Here is a 15,853-nt window from a genome sequence, read left to right on the forward strand (position 1 = left end):
TTTTTTTTTTTTTTTTTTTTTTATTTTATTTTCTGCCGTTTTTTTTTCTTCCTCCTGCTCCCGGTGAAGTGGGCGCCTGGGCTGCAGTTGGAAAGAGGTGATGGGACAGGAGGAGCTGGTGCTCCAAGGTGGGGACTGGTTCTCAAAGGCACCATGTCCTGCTTGTGCTCCCTGGTTTTGCTGTAGCTGGTGTCATAAGGGAAGACTTCCTTTTTTCTTTATTTTTCCCCCTCAGGTCAGACTAGCAAAAACTATTTGAACTTTTTACCTTCCTTTCACATTTGGGAGACACTCGGCTTCCCGGCAGCACCTGGGAGTTTTATTAGACAAGCTGTGGGCCATCACCGTGTCCAAGGATGTTTGCCGTGTCCTCGAATTCTCCCCTCTTTCCATGGCACTTGGGAGATCAAAAGCCAGAGCTATTCAGCACAGCTATTCCAGGTCTCCAGCTAGTTCCAGGCATCAGCAACTGTTTTGTAGCCCTTGACCTGCCGGGGAAGCCAAGTGGCTGTTCTGAATTACCACTTGTGCCATTCCTCATCTCGTACGCAGGCAATGTGAGACTCCAGCACTATTCTGACAACAAAGCAACCTCATTGTCCTTGTAGCTGCCTGGATAACAAGCAGAGGTGCTGATTATTTAATTACTGTTATTATTTAGTGAAACATTGCAATGTTCAGCCTCYAGACGCAGTGCTGCTTCAGCAGTGCTCCAGAAGCAGAGCCTGTGAAACAAAATGTGAGGGGATGCTCCTGCCCTCGCTGTGGCCTTGGCCTGCAGAAGGGGGTCTGTAGGACTACGTGGGGCACAGAATGATCMCCAGCTACAGCAAATCCCTCATATCACTATTTGAACGGGGGACTCTGCTTTTGAGGTTCATTCAATGTTTCTGAGTTACAAAATTATATCCAAGACTAACCACACTTCTGCATAGGGCTAAATCAGAAAAATAGAAGATGACAGGGGAAGGATTTTCAGGTAGCCAGCTGCAATAGCTCCACACAAAGCAGAGCCTGTGCCACAAGCYGGCAGCAGTAGGTTTAAAAGAGCTCTGCAGACTTGGACAAGATTAGACAAGATGATGGGCATCCTGGACCCAGGGGAGATACTGCTGTGCCATGAGAGGTGGGGTGTCTGTGGGACCGCATCCACTGCACAGCAAAGGGAAGCACCAGCTGAGAATCCATCACAAGCCACGTTAGGGGAGCAGTGGGGGGAGGTCTGGGCGGGCTGCAGCCCTGCAGAGTTTGGCCTCTAAAGCAAATGGACATCTGCAAAGTGCAGGCCGCAATTCCTCTGTACCTTGTATTCTCAGCCACGTGATCAGCCTTGCTGTAAAGGCTGTGACAGATATTTTACTTTGTCCCTTGGGAACTGGTTTTCTGCTTCATAGTTTTAATTAAAATGGTGCTTTTTAATTTGTTTGAACTGTACTGACTTCCTTGGAACTGTGCCATTATCTAGCAGAATAGGACACACCTGATGCAGACCTGGTGCCACTGTGGTGTGTTCCCTAAAGAAAGGCAGAGGACCCAGCCCTCCTCATGCCTCCAGTGCTCTGTTACCAGCACGTCTTACTGGGAGTCCGATATGCAGTCATTCCCATCTCATGCTCCTAGCTTGTCTCTTTGGATCTCATCACTTCTCCCTCTTCTGGAAAACAAGTTATTAATTTCTTCATTGTTGAAAGACACACAATAGCAGGCTAGCAAAGGGTAGAATGACTGAGTGGTTTTGTGCAAGGCCACAGGCTGGTTTTCTTTGCGGAGATGTGAGAGAATTGAGTGGCAAATAAGCCCATAGACCTTGATTAGCAGAGCCTGGCTCATCTCCAGCCATATCATTCAAGAACTTTGCTGGAGATTAAAAGGAGCGCAGCCCTAAGTAATCTGCAGAGGCTGAACAATGCAGTTAACCTACGAGTGAGGAAAGGACCTTTGCCAAGAGATTTTATCTCCAATGAATGAGCTGGAGAGTGAAGGGCTCCTGATTTTTATGAAAGACAGGAAACTCCAGCCACTCTTTTATGAGTCAAAAGACTTGACCACTGTGAAGAAATGGCTGTGTCATTAGTTTGGCTCAATGGTCCCAGTGCGTCAAGGTGGTGGGTGCTGTGAGAAATGCTCCCAGTTTTATCCTTGGAGCCACTGCTCCCTGAGGTCCCCAAAGACCTTGTGCAGGGACACTTCTGCTTTGTCCACATGGCATCTCGGCAGCGTTGAGAGCCATGCCAGGTGCAGCTGGAAGGGACGGGTGTGTGCACGAGGAGTGACATCTTCCTAGCAGCTTGCATAGCTTTGGTAGCATGAGCACCTCTGCATTCACAAGTCCGTTCTCTTGTCCCATCTTATGGTCTTAACGTTAATTACTTCAGTCATGAAATGAGCTTGACTTCTTGTCCTGCTGCTGCTCAATGGYGACAGAGATGCAGCTTAGCCATCTCAACCCCAGCCTGTCAGCCCCCTTTGGCCTCCTAACCTTGCTGAGGTTTTCTCTTACATGTATTTTCTGATCTATTTTAGAGAGGAATGGGAATGTCTCCACTGTTTGATTTCATTCCCTCCAGGCTAAGCCATGTTAATCCTCCCTAAAGCAGGCTATTTTGCTGGCAGTGTCCATTGACTCCTTGGTGTCTGTCCAGATGAATCCARCTCTCTTGAACACAGCTCATGAGCAGACTTCACTTGCTGTACCAGGCTCATGTAGGAAACCATTAAACGTGATGTTGAAGCAGATGTTTAAAGACCTGTGCTGGTAATTCCTCTGCAGCTACTTCCATCCTCTCTCACCACAGTTTACCCCTTGCTTCCCCTGTAGCCAGTGCCTGCCTACTTTGCATTTTGGCTCAGTGGAGGTGTCTTTGGTTTGCTAATCTCTTTGATGTCTTGTTAGCTGCTCTTCTGAAATCCCAAGAGAGGAGCTGTGAGGGCCTTTGACTTTCAAAGGAAGAGAGCAAAGTCTGTTAAAAATCTTTGTCAAGTCCATATTCAATGTTACTGTAGTTTTCATTTATCTTCTGCTCTTTCAAAATTTGAGTTGCATTTTACTGTAGTTGGACTGATGGGCCTTTTGTTCTGTAATACTAAACTTGTTCATAACTGTTCAGTTCCCAACAGTGCTTCTTCCCCTGTGCCATTACAGCTCCCTGTTGGTACCTGGGTCTGCTCCAAGGGCCTCTTGCAGGCCATTAGTATCACCTCRGTAGACAATAGCCCCAAGGAGCTTTGTCCACGTGAATCCAGTCCAGTCCCCTGTTCACCACGGGCACAAGTGCTCAGTGTTTTAGTGTCTGTGCACAGACACGTGCGGTGCAGCCACATCTTCGTGTGCAACAGTGCCCTCGCCCTCCAGCCTCACACAGGCTCTGCCGGCCACTCTCCATTTTTTTCATGCTTTTTGACACTTTTGTCATGCGTCCTTTTCAAGTGTTAAGTGCATCTCACCACACAGCCTTTCCAGCCTTTGCAGTTCTGTGTTCCCTTCCTGCTGCTTTCATCACTGTCCTCATCTTTATCCCTCCTTCTCGAGGCGGATCAGTCCCTGCTCTGTCCTGGTCACTGCCCTTGGCTAATGGCTGCTTGGCACCTGTGGTCTATTTCCTCCTCCGGCACTGCTCTTTCATCTCGGGCTTTGCAGCTCATGGCTCATAAGCTGAGATTGAAGCTTAACTAGGAAAAGGCTCATTGTGCAGCTGAAGTGGAGGTGCTCCTGTGAAGCTTTGCCCAGGGAGCAAAGTTTTTGGGGGGTTCTGCAGGTTGCCCCTGAGGATTAGCAGCTCTTTCCTGTAGCAGAAGGAACTGAGAAGCTCCCCCGGCAGCTGGGAGCAAACATGGCTACGGAGACACAATGCAGTGCACATGTTGGGGAATCTCTTGGAGGGACTGGCAAGGGGGCCCGGGCTTGTTTTTAGCTTCCTACCTATTAACTTAGCCCATAAGCTCCCATGTACCCTCAGATTTGGAGAGCCCAAACCTTCTCCTGCTGCATGTTAGATATTCACGCTTTGGTTAATTATATAATTGAGATGTTTTTGGTGACTTAAGTCTTCTTATTAAGCTGGTGGCACAATGTGGGAATACAGAAAGCCAGACAGGGGGAAGGAAGGATCCAGTGGAATCCTTTGAAGCAGCTTCTGATTTACACGTGAATAACGCTGCCCTGCAAGGGGAATTGTGTCCGGCCACCCCCACAGAGCACGGGCAGGAGTTGGTCTCGCTGTAGGAACCGTGGCCTGGTTTGTACTGGGATTATTTCCCCTATTGTGCTTTCACGACCGTGTTTTTCTGCCTAGTTATAGGATCTAATCCAGAAGCGATGCCCCTGACCTCAGTAACATCTGAACCTCGTGCTCCACGGTGCTCTAGCGCCTGGGACTGTGCAGCTGTCCCTGGGGCCAGAGGGCTGTGGCCAGGTCTGTGCAGCTGTCCCCAGGGCCATGTTTATCCCAGGTTTATCCCACGCTGGCACAGAAGCTGGTGCTGGACATGTGTGGWGGGGAGGCCGTGCGGGTGGGACCATCCTGTGCAGGGACACGGCAGCGTCCCTGCTTTGGTACCTGACTGCTGGGGCCCTGGCTGCTCCTGTTGGTTCTTCTCCAGCCTCGCCAGCTGCTCTGGCCTTCCCAAAGGTGTCAGGCAGGAGGGAGGCTGCAGGTTTCTATGTCACTTAGGCATCTGAGCATAACATATAGACTACAAAGCGCTTCAGAGCCTCTGAGCTTTACTCGCTGTTCCTTCTGGGGTAGCCAGCGTCATGTGCCTAGCGTGACTAACGCTGTTTAAAATGCAGTAGATTAAAGGTGAGTGCGTTGTGTTGGATTTAGCGGGGAAGTGACAGTGTGTCTCACTGCTGTTCGCACACAGCCAGGCAGGGAAGATTTTACACTTCCTCTCCTGAAAGCTGCGACTCATCCTTGAACGTAAGGACTGCAGCTCAGTGACTGCATCTGCACCCCCTTCACGCATGTCTCGCTCTTTAAGCACATCCAGGTGCTGTAGCCCTGTGCTCTTCATGCTGCTTGGTGAGACACTAGCAAGGCAACAGTTGCTAATATTCATTTATCGGGGTTTGGATTTTAAAGGCCTGGGTGTTGTGTGTTTTATCTCCTGGACCTCYGTAACCTAGGAGGTAGAGCAGCAAGTTCTCAGTTTTCGCAGTTATATAACACCACGAAAGGCAAGAGATGTTGGAAGTGCTTTAAAGAGTATTAAAAAACAAACAAAAACTGACAAATGTGCTCCCTGTCCCATAGCTGGGTGATGAATCCTGGAAGGGGGCTCTGCAGACCTGCACTTTAGCTTTTGGTTGGAGGAATTCTAGCGTGCGTGTGTGCAGCTATAGGATTTGATCTGTGGTTTTGAGTCCTGAGTGGCCTGAGCAAGCCCTGTTCTGACCTAAGCCCTGCCCAGGCTACCTGGGGGCTGTGGGATGCTGGGCTCGGTGTTTGAAACGCGTGGTGTCACTCGCTAGCACTTGCAGAACTTGCAAACTCGCTTGTTATTTCCTTCCCCGCTTGTTCTCCACTGCTTCAAAATCTTTTTCACTTGCCTGAAAAACACATATTTTTGGTGCTGCTCACTTTGAACCAGACCAGGTTTTGATTTGTCATTTCTTGCTGTGGTTGTGGGAAGAGAATCGGGGAGATAATAGCAGGCCTTATTTCTATGGCTGAGCGCTGCGCACTCTGCACTGCGGGACATCTTGTGCTTGTCTCACTGGAGCTAGTTAAGCTAGCCCCATGTCTGCAATTTATATTTARTCTGCTGTCCAGATCTAGCCCGTTTGAGGCGTTTCGGTCTGCRTGCCGCCTTCTCCCACCTATTTTGGGCTCTTGGGTGTGCTTTGACGCCGCTTCTGTGTAGCACAGGCTTCCAAGCTTCAGCTTACRTGAAATCCCCCAGACAGCAGCTTATGTCACTGTCATCCAGCAGGGACAGCCACAAAGGAATCTGCAGCTCAGTAGAGCTGCTCTCGCTCCATCCCTTTGCAAAGGAGGAGAAGCAGAGTGAGGCAGCAGCACGCGGCAGAGCTGCGCATGCAACAGTATGGCATTTAGCACAGGAAAAAATGTAAAGCACAGGCTCCTTACCATCCTCAGTCTTAAATATTTGCTCCAAAAAGTAWTTGCTTGCTGCTGCATCAGAATAAGAAAATAAATTGAGCATCACTACAACTGTTTTCCTTCTCATAGCTATTGGAAATGATTTATTCAAGAGCTGGGGTAGGACTGTCCAGTAGAGCTGCCCTGAGGCATCCATCGGGGTATGGGCTGCAGCCACCCTGCAGCGCCTGCCTCTGCCCCAGCTCCTGCCGGGCCCAAAGGAGGCTTTAGGGGAGGCTGCAGGAGCAAGGGCAGCTCTTGCTCCCGCCCTGCCCAGGGCTCCCAGTACCCAGGGCTGTTGCCTGCAGGACTGTTGGGTGCAGCAGCCTGGGGYGCTGTGTCCAGCCTGTGGCTTGTCCCAGCCAGGCCGTGTGAGCGGCTCTGCTGCTGTCTGCTACCCTAAGGGAGGAGGAGCTGCTGCTAAGGCCCGTGTCATTAACCAGGTAGCTGTCAGCTGCCTCTTAGCCCTCAGAGCTACATGCTATTTGTTTGCTCAATAGCCTTGCATGATGCTGTTAAATAGCACAAGCATTTTGTTCTCCAGGAGCTGGAGGCATAGCTTGGATTTACTATTTTTTTCTGAGTTTCCTCTTGAGGAGACTTGCCTTCATCTCTCCTGCTTGGTCTGTGGCCTCCATGGGCCTGGCTGCTGCAGCACAGCCCCTCTTGGCCTCTGGGGGACAGGGAGGCCCTAGTCCCGGATAACCCACCTCATGGCACCAGCTGCTCTGGGATTTGGCAGCATCCAGACGGGGCGTCCCTGGCTCTGCTGCGCAGGGACCCAGCTGCCCAGACAGCTGCCTGGGGACATGATTGCAACGTTAGTGACCATGTTTATTCCACGATCAGTTATGCTAGAGCTCTTGCAGAGATATCTTTATTAATTTAATCTAAATCAATTATCTAAATTAATTTAAATTAATTAATTAAATCACCAATGTGGGGACAAGATGAACATGGTCTGAAAGCCATGCTGTGTGAAAGCTAGGCTGGGCTCGTGGGGCTTGGCCATCTAGGGACAGTCTCTACCAAGGGATAATGACCCTGAAGGTCTGTCCAGCTGGGAACACTGTCCCGCTGCAGGCAAGTGATGCCATTCTGCTGGGGCCAAGCGGGCCCATCAGCTGCTGAACATGGGTGCTATCGCGCATGGCCTGAACTTCCGAGTGGCTTTTAGGAGGAAATTTGCAGCCTCTGGACACTTTTAGTGGCTTCCATCCTCTGCCACCTTCCTGTCTGTTCCTCTATCGATATATATGTTCTGACAGTGCGGAGCTATTTCTGTCACTCCATCTTCTCCTGTGTTCTTGGATTAAGACGGCTGCCTCTTTCTCCTTTCCTTCAAGTGAGCTATAGTGGCTAAGCAGCCCTGAAGGAAGGGTATTGCCCATCGCTTTGGGGCAAAACCCTCACCCAGGAGCAGAACAGCTCTACCGCTCTTTCGGGTGTCTTCACTGTAGTGACCACAGTGTTTTCCAACATGCTGCAAGCAGCCGATCGCAGGCTTGTCCAAAGCTGGATGCCCCAGAACAATTTCCTCTTTGTGCACGGGTCTCAGATATTTCCATCCTGCTGCACAGACTTTCTCAACCTCAGAGGATTTCAGGGAAAACCATCCAAGCTTTGGTGGAAGCTCTGTTTGGATGAGGACCTCAGGTGACACAGTACGGTCCAGCAGAAGTCTTAGGCCACCTCTGCAACAGATGAGTTTTTCAGAAATGGCCAACACCACTCGGAGCGTTCCCCAGACACCCAGCACCCCTGTGATCCCGGACCCAAGCAAGCTGCAGGCGTGACCTCGGTGACGGTGCTGTAGAATCCATCCACACCAGGCTCTGCGGGTGCAGCTCTTCYGGCCTCTGCAGGACAGACACTTTGTCCTGGGTCTGAGCTTGGCTGCCTGAGTGCTAAACATTGTTAGTATTCACATGAAACTGCTTCCAGTTGCCTTCACAAACCCCAGATACTGCTCAGGACCTCCATGATGTCCATCTTCTGCCAGACTGCTGCTTCCCATTGAGCTCTTCAAAGACAAGCCTCAGCAAAAACAAATTATTTGGGAATATAATTGCCTCTCACCCCCTTAAATTTCACTGTGCTCCAAAGAGTTTCTTGTAAATGGATCCTGTGCTTTGGAAGCACCGGGTAGCTCTGCAGTGCTGATGGGATCCAGGCCTTCTGAGGCTCTGCTGCTCCATCCCTAGTCCCTGGGCTTGCAGCACTGAAGCAGCTCAGTGTGTGATTAAAAGTCCGATTTCTCCTCCTCCTGGCTGCTCTCACTGATAGTTGGCTCCCAGAAATCTGCCTACCTGCCTACCTCGTTCCCTGCACGATGTCCAGAGTCATCCGAAAATYTGTGAAGTTTCCATGTCTGGTTTCCATGCAGTCGCCTAAGAACTTCAGGCAACTATCCATAACTGTTTGCATATGTATTTTTTCCCTGTTCTCAGTTTTGCAGGGTGGCTCCTTTTGTCGGTAGGAGAACTGCCTCGGATGGAGGCAGAGCACCAAGGGCAGCGCTCCAGGCTCTGGGGGGCATCCACAGTGCACAAGCCGGGTCCAGCTCTGGTGCCTTTATCCCGCTGCCTGGCAGAGCCCTGGTGGGGTCCCCTGACCTGCTGCTGGCTCCTGGGCAGCCCTCGCCCTTCTGCTGGCCCAGGACCCTGTGGATGGAGGTAGTTTTGCCCCTCTGGGAAGAGAGGGAAAAGAGCCACCACTGAGGGCTTTAGCTGCCTCCAGGGAACAGGGAAACTTGGGCTGTTACTTTCTGTGGGTGAAAATAGAGGCTCGACAGCTCTGCTGCCTCCTTGCTAAGGGGCCGTGCACGTGTCTCAGAGGGAGAGCAGCTGCCCCAGGGGAGCAGGGAGCCCCCCAGAAGCAGGGCTGGTCCTGCAGCTGCAGCCCCAAAGGCAGCAGCGCTTGGGTCAGGCAGGGACATCTCCGCATCAGGCTGRGGGAAGCTGTTCTGCTGGACAGAGTGTAGGTGGCTCTTTGAATTAAAAACACCCCCACGGTTCGTGTCCGGCCTGCAGGCTGGTAGGGACAGAAAAGCTGCAAGGCTGCTCATTTGGAGCCCATGTTTTGAACAGCTGGAAGAAGCATTAAGAGAATACAAAGGAATTTATGCTATAATTAAATGTAGTAAAATTACCAGAAATATTTTTTAGGGCAAATGTTGCTCAGTGCAGGCTGGGACTTTCCTAGTGACCATTTCACTGTCAGCAGACAGATGTAAATTACGGTTTTCATATTTCTTATTTTCAGTTTTATGTAGAATAGCACAGAGCAAACATTTGTGTCCTTCTATGGCCTCTTACTCAGGTGCTCCTCCAGGGCTTGAGGAAAGGTTTCCTTTGGCTGTATCTATCCTTGGAGTTCAGGAATGATAACAGAGGTTTTCCAGAACATCCACGGTATCACACAACTCTTCAGTAAGGCAAATGAACCATTTTTTTCTCTTTTTCCTCTTTCTGGTGGAACCACTGACCAGTGTTGCCCAAAGCCAGGGTCGTATCCAAGTGCCTGTCCCCCTGGAGCTCTTGGGGTTCTCTGTGTGGAGCTCTGAGGTGATGCGAGCCCCTCGGTCCTCAGCTGAGCCCCTTAGTGCAGAGGGAAGCTGCTGCCTGGGCTGTGGAGCGGGGAGGAGCAGGCTGAGGTACCAGCCTGGCTTTAACCATGGTTTCAACCTAGCTGTGCTGCTTGTGGAGCGATTTCCTTGGCTTCAGCGGCAGCCCCGTGGCAGGGGCTGCAGCTGGGGGCTGGCAGCTGCTTGTCGCTGTGGGCACCGGCTGTGAAATGGAGCTGGCCCACGTGTGGGCTGTTAAAATCGGCGGGGTATTGGGAGGAGTTTTATATATTTTCCACATTTCTCAAAAATACTTTCAACCCAAGGAGTTTACAGAAATAACTCGCCACAAAAATATCAAAAGCAGAGAGTGTTTGGCTTGTGTGGAAATGTTAATTTAAACTTGCTGGGGCTAGACCACATGGGCTAGTTGCTAACACGGCAGGTCGGGTCCCCAAAGCCACGGGAATCTGCTAGGGCTGAAGTTGGACACGTCTTTCYGCTGCCTCACTGGTGCAGCCCCGTGCCTGGCACAGGCTCCGGATCGCTCCCGGCCTGGCTCCGGCCCCGCAGATGGAGCCTCCCAAAGGAACCAAGCAGGGAGAGCTCGGGGGCTGCTYGGTTCCCACGCAGCTTTTCCCTGAYGCTCACAGTTCTGTGGCTGTGTCTAAAGAGCAGGGCTGGTTGCTATCTAGCACCTGTTCCAACCACAGAGAGATATTGGCGTTCTCCAGTAGTTAATTAATTGAAGGTGTGAGCTGGTGCTTTCTGAGACTGTTGAGCGTGTGGCTCGCCCTGCAAGGGCTAACTACAAAATTATCAGTGTAGTTACGTTAGGCCGTTAGGCCAAAGCAGAAGAAAGCTCAAAGATGCATCAGAAAAGCACTGGAGCTGTGCCAAAACCCGGCATAGATAGTCCTGACAAACAATAATTAACACAGAGAGCAAGTCTCATCATATTATATTGTTAAAGAGATTAGAAGCAGAGTTAGTTAATCCCATCTGAATTGTAATGTAATGCCATAAATAGAGCTATAGTTTTCTTTCTTTGGACTGATGCTTTTGCTTTAAATAACAGATCATCTTCTGAGAGTCTAAATTAACYGTTAGCAATGGAAGTGAATGCTCCTTCCAGCAAGTGATAGAATTATAATCAAATGAGATTTTAATTAATAATAGGGCGAATCCTCAGTGAGCCTGTGGAATAGGAGCACGCTCTACGTTTGCATTAGGCCAGGAGATGTGTGTGTACCAAGCTATCTCTGTGAGGGAAGGAAATGGAAGCCACTTTTTTTTCTACATTTTCTTTCTAAATCCGTGGTGCAGTCTTTGGAAACATGAGGGGAGACCCCCAAGGCAGTCTGTATCTAAACGCCTCGGTGAGACTTAGCTGGTGTTTCCTTGTGTTTTATCMGAGTTAGATGACCTTGCTATTATTTATTTACGATTTGTTTTGAATGATTTTGTTTTAAATGGAATACAAAAAAAATATAAAAAGTTCCAAAATTAACTTTCTAAACACACCTGTAAATATTCATTTGATGAAAATATTTATTGGCCCAAAGCAAGAGCGCTGCTGGAGCTGCTCCTGCAAAGCGCTGCTGAAGAGCAGCCCGTTCCTTCTCCGAAGATTTATTTCTTAGGTCAGGTAGGAACTCACCCAGGTAAGTTAATTCTGTCCAAAGCACCACGCTGCTTAATTTGACTCGGAAAGTTAAAATAGGCAGGTTATATAATGATGTTTATCTTTACATCAGGAAGTCAACTATGAAGCTGTTAAGCTACTATTATATAACAGTCCTGATTATAGAAAGTGTGGAGGAAGATGATCTAGGTTGATGCRTGTCATATTAGTGGTAATTGTTAAAAGTTAAACTAATATTGTTTCATATGCTTTCAGTTTTGATGTTTTAGAGCCTTCCTGAAGGCATTTGCACTCAGGAACTGAGCTTAGCTTGTTAATAGAAATTCCAGTTACGYTCTTCATTAGGTAAATATAAACCCATGTAAATATATCTTTTTTAAGAAATGAGAAATCATATATTCCGCATTCCTTTTTGTTCTCTAGTTCTTGAGGTTGCTGGAATAATAAAACTCTTTTGAAGGATTGTAACAGTTCCAAACCAAACAGATATATTTTAATGCGAAGGCAAAAGAGATCGGGTTAGTTTGTACTCCTGCAATTCAATTCCTCTTAGAACAAGAGTTTAAATAACCTCAGAGCACACAAGCTGCACAGCTTGATAGGACTTCAGGTACACCAAAAACAAACAAATTCTCTCGTAGTGTTCCTGTAAAGGGGAATATGTTCATCTCCTGCTCATATGCAGCTGGAAGAATAAAGGGGCCCCTGGGTTCTCGTATTCTGGGAGGGAATTCTTGTATTCTGAAATCTGAAAGAAATTGGAGTTATGAGGACAAACAAGGGATCACAAACCCCATAAACTCGCAGTGAAGTTCACAAATTAATAATACGGAACTCTTATTGCTGGGGAAACTCTCTTCTCTATTTAAGAAAGATTTAAGGCAAGGAATCAGAGATGTGTGAAATGATCCCATAGGAGTTCTGTGGAGTAGGATTACTGCAATTACTATTTAGCTTACTTAATTAAAACTTTGATTTTTAACAACTGGAATAATTTAGGTCACTGAAGGGCACTGGGAACACGGCATATTGACTTCTTTGTGTGATGAAGAGCAACTCCTTTTCTCACAAGGACAAAGACCATGGCCCGGAGCAAGCTGGTATTTTGACTGATCACTAATTCCCTGTGATAGGCACAGGACTCACTGGGCTGTGAGTGAGGATGATCACAGAGCACAAAGAAGAGAGCAGCTTTCGCCTCATGAGAACTGTCTATACCTGGTAGCTGCTGTAAGAAAAAGCTGCTAGCTAACATGCTGTGCTTTCTCTTAAGCACTACTTTTCCAAAAGAAGTCTGGGTTTCTGTTTAATCCCCACAACTAGCACAGATAAAGAAAAGATTCTCCCAGTGCCCAGCTCCTGAGGGGTGAGGCTGCAGCACAGAACCCAATCTTATCAGACATCAGAGAATTCAGATGAAGCAGGAGGAGCAGGTTGGCTTCTGCCAGGCTGCATTCCTTACTACCAGGGGAACTTGGGCTTTGCTAGTCGTGCTGCTTCCTGGCTTAGCTGTGAGGTACCGTGTTGAGCTGCATGGGGAGCCGGGCGAAAGCTGCCCACAGCCCCAGTGCTCCCTTCCACAGGAACAGCTCCCAGCTGTGTCCGGAAAAAAAAAAAAAAAAAATGGAATCATCCTTGCTGTGTGCTTCTATGGTCACTGTTTGTAGGCTGTAGGCATTAGCAAACACAAGATACACTAAGGATCAATGTCCTTGTTCTCAAGTATTTTCACTCGTAYCCCCAACATCATTGCTCTTCTGCGGGCAGCGGCTGTTTCGTGGCAGTTGTTTTGGCAGCGAGCCAAGTTAAGTGCCCACGTGCAGCTGGAAGTGAATAATAGCACCGTTATTTGCTGAGTTAGTCTAATGCCCATCCTCCTTAAGTGGATAGTGCAGGGACTCGTGCTACTACTGTGTTTTCTGGATCATTTTGATTATAGCAAACTTTTGCAGAGTCATTATGTTCCTTGTCCTTGTTGCCTTCCTTCCAGGTGGCCGTCACAGCACTGATGGCTAGTGAGCGTGTGGTTCTTGAAGTCACCTGCTTTAAGCTTGTCTTATCCTATGGAACTTGTGCTGCCAGTGGCAAATCAGGTTTACTTATATTCCTATCCATAGCAGTCTCCCTGACCATGAATATATTCCAAGAAAGCTGCAATGAGGTTCCCTGCTCCGTGTCATGTTGCCTTGCCTACGGTGTAGGAAGGCGGGAAGCGCAGCGAGGTGCCAGCTGTGCCGGTGACACCTCCAGAGCGCAAAGGGACATTTCCAAAGCTGCTTCTGGCARTGAGTTTGCCTGAGGAGCTGTTGCACAGGCAGCTACAGATCCCTGGCTGGGGTCACTGCCCTGATTGCTTCCTGGGCAGGCAGCTCCCAACAAGCTTGGACAGTTTCTCGGTACGAGAGAACATTGTTTAATTATGGGTTTGTGAGCAGGCCACCCGCACACAGCCTGCTTTTCCCCTGGCATGGACGGGGTGGGACCAGGTTTGGGATATTCCTGCACATCTGGACAGCACGCTTGTGTCGTGGCTGCCTCTCGGCTGCCCCAAGCTGTGCGCTCAGTACCACGTGTGCCCCTAAGCACAATCTCCTCAAAGGAGCGGAGCGATCCGTGCCCTGGAGCAGCACTCCTGCCCTTGCCAAAGGTTCAGTTGCAGGCAGAGGGTTTTCACGCTCTGTCAGCCCCACGGCCGAGGGCACCAAGGCATTGTCGGAGACTGGCTATRGCTGGCACCATTCTGCTGCCGTCCTTATCCCCGGAGTCGTGCTGCACCTGAGCCAGGACTTGCTGAGCTCACCGAAATGCCCGCTTCTAAGCTGACCACATCAGTCACAAATTAAGTATAAGCTTTGCAGTATGCTACCTACAGTTGTTTAATGTAAACGATATTGCTTAAAGCATATATGATGCTCTGATTTCTACCTATTTTTCTCCCTTTACAAAGGAACTRTTTCATGAAAGCTAGAGCTTGAAAAATAACATGTGTGAGAGCAGTYTTATAGCACAGACTCTTACTGCAGTGTGCAAGCATAAATGTAGTTGCTTGTTCTTGCTCTTTTCTCTACGTGCTGGATTCTCGAAACCACTTTATAWTCTGAAGTTTAGTACTGTGCAATCTGGTTCCACTGCTTTCAGTCAACAACAATAGCCCAAGAACTGAAACAGAAACGCTGGGAACGAAGCTCGCTCTCTGAGGTGCAATAAGGTTCACCTAATTACTTCCTGGCTTGCTGATCCGTCATCCTGACCCTCCCTTTGATGTTTTCTGTCTTTTTTTTTCTTTTTTTTTTTTTTCCCTTTCTTTGTCTTGCTTTTCCTAGAGCATTTGTAAGAAGTGATAAATGCTGTCTCAGGATGTTACCTTTTTCCATTCCCAGCACAGCGAGCATATATATTGACATTATTTTTTATTAAAAAAAAAAAAAAAGGAGCTAGGAAGTATCAAATCCTATTTATAAAAAAATACAGTTTTTTTCTTATGGGAATTCCTTTGATTGCATTTTCCTCTCTTTGTAAATAATACTTTTTTTTTTCTTGTCACTCGGCACACCACACTGCTGCAGATGTCTCCTTTCTGCCTGCTAAATTTAGGCTATTCTTCCCCTCTGTATACATTACCCTGACATTAAGAGGACTACAACCCCTTTATAGTAAAAGCAGTAAAGTGCATTTATTGCTGCTATAAACAGTGAAAACTGATGAGGCCCCACGATGGAAGTGCCTACCAGTGCTCCCACTTGGCACCTCTTCCTTTAGAGATATGCAGGAATTGATACCACTTAGTGCCCAAACTCTTCAAGAATAAAGGGTGACAAGAGTAAAATGGGAGATGTCAGTATATGTTAAATATRTATTATGTGGTTTTTTTCAGTAAGGTGTGTGAATGATTTCACAGTGTGTAGCCGTAAGGGGGAAGGGAAACTCCAAGTGCTAATTTAACTCCAAAAACATGGTAATGTTGGAGAAGGAGAAGCCTTTTCCAGATTCCAGTTTCATTTCCTGCAGCCCAAGTTTCCCCTATTTTAATATTAGGACCAGCAGCCAAATCTAGCCCTGACTTTCAGACCATTTGYTTCAAACTGCCCTGAGTTTTCCAGGAGTTGCTTTATAGCTCCCTGGTTTGAGCTCTCCTGCGCTTCCAACTGTGTCTGAATCAGAGGAAATGTAAACTGAGCTGGCTTGGAAAGTGCATCGGCAGGCATTGCTTTGAACTTTTATCTTCTTTTAGCACTTTTTAAACTCCTTTTTTTTTTCTTGAAAAACTCTTAAACTCTTAAGAGTTAACTCTTAAATTTTTTTTTTTCTTTTCTCATGCCCCTATACCTGCGCCTGTGTGTGAGGCTTGGAGTTTTTCAGATGTGAGATGCTGGCGGAAGCTTCCAGCCGCCTAAGAGGCAGCCCCGCGAGAGGCGTTTCAGGGCGCTCCCGTTCCGCGGAGCGCGGGCAGCGCCTCGGACTGCGGGGAAACTGCGCAACAGGTCGGACCCGAACCGGTCCGGGCAAGCGGGAGCCGCCACAGCGGCGCGACCGTTACCCCCC

This window comes from Nothoprocta perdicaria, unplaced genomic scaffold (genome assembly GCF_003342845.1).
Source record: "Nothoprocta perdicaria isolate Ctin4 unplaced genomic scaffold, notPer1 scaffold_232, whole genome shotgun sequence".
Lineage (NCBI taxonomy): Eukaryota > Metazoa > Chordata > Aves > Tinamiformes > Tinamidae > Nothoprocta > Nothoprocta perdicaria.